Source organism: Arachis hypogaea, chromosome 11, assembly GCF_003086295.3.
Source record: "Arachis hypogaea cultivar Tifrunner chromosome 11, arahy.Tifrunner.gnm2.J5K5, whole genome shotgun sequence".
Taxonomy (NCBI): domain Eukaryota; kingdom Viridiplantae; phylum Streptophyta; class Magnoliopsida; order Fabales; family Fabaceae; genus Arachis; species Arachis hypogaea.
This window is the reverse complement of record NC_092046.1, coordinates 81,797,535-81,798,846: the sequence shown is the minus strand read 5'-3', so window position 1 is coordinate 81,798,846 and position 1,312 is coordinate 81,797,535. Positions and strand designations below refer to the sequence as shown.

Below are 1,312 nucleotides of genomic sequence, written 5' to 3'. Positions count from 1 at the left end.
CTTTGAATAGAGTTATCCCTCCGTCCTTGGTTATGGTTTCCCCCATGTTGATGAGATCCTTGATTGTAGTTGGACCTTGGTGGGTAAGGATTAGCTACCGCCAATGTGGTGTCCTCTTAGATTTGAGGGCACTCATCGGGGTAGTCCTCTATTTGGTGCCATTACAAGCACAAATACCACATGATCTAGGTAGTCCTCTAATTCTGGGAGGTTGAGGTGGAGAAGATAGCAATATTTGGGGAATTTGTTGACCTTGGGTGATTTGCCTCAACAAGATTTTCATTTCACCAAGGGTCTTGGTCAAAATTGCATCTCCGGAAGGTGAGACTTCGTTTATAGCCTTTGGTTGGGGATTTCTTGCCCTTGAGTGTTGAGTTGAGTCCGCCAAGTCCGCAATGACTTCCCAAGCTTCCTCAGTGGTCTTGTTCTTGGTGAGGGATCCCCCACTTGAGGCATCAAGAAGAAGCTTGTTTTGAGGGTTCATCCCTTGACAAAAGTAACATATAAGTACTAACTCGTCAATGCGGTGGTGAGGGCAAGCTTCCAACAACTTTTTGAATCTCTCCCAATACTCATAAAGATTCTCCCCATCTCTTTGCATAATACAAGAGATTTCCTTCCGTAGCCGATCCGTTTTCTGAGGTGGATAAAACTTCTCCAGAAACTCCTTACGCAATAAGTCCCAAATAGAAATAACATCTTCTGATTGAGTATAAAACCATTCTTTCGCTTTTCCCTCCAAAGAGAGAGGGAAAGTGAAAACCATGACCGCTACCTCATCCGACCCATGTCTTCTCGCAGTGGAGCATGCAACTTGAAAGTCCTTTAGATGCTTGAGAGGGTCTTCTCCCGGTAGCCCATTATACTTGGGAAGCAAGTTTATTATGCCCGTCTTGAACTCAAAATTTGGATCCAAATCCGGATACCGAATTTGTATCGGTTGCAAGTTAATATCCGAGGCTCCAGCTTCCTTCAAGGTGATTCTACGAGGTGGTTCTGCCATAGTGTTGTCACCTGATTCACTTAAAGAAACTTCAGCACTCCCTACAGAAGAATATAAGGTTTCCTCGTTATTTGAAGAATGAGGATCACGGTTTGAAGGTGATGGCGAATCGGTTGGCTCTTCAAGAGAGCCCGATTCGCTATTCGCAAATGCTAGCCGGCGCCAAGCTTGCCTAATATGGGTTAAAGTTCTTTCTATTTCCAGATCAAAAGCGGCCAAGCTCGGGTCTGGAAGCGACCGTGTCATTCAACTGAGGAATCAATGAAAGCATGTAATTATCAAAATTAAAACAAGAATAAGCAAATAAGC

General features: G+C 44.1%; 1 non-coding gene across 1 annotated transcript; it reads left to right on the top strand.

The window, feature by feature from the left end:
• Positions 1 to 521: 521 nt before the first annotated feature.
• Positions 522 to 628, top strand: LOC112726001 (small nucleolar RNA R71). The gene has a single exon (XR_003165075.1). It is a non-coding gene; the product is annotated as a small nucleolar RNA R71 (small nucleolar RNA).
• The last annotated feature ends 684 nt before the right edge of the window (positions 629 to 1,312 follow it).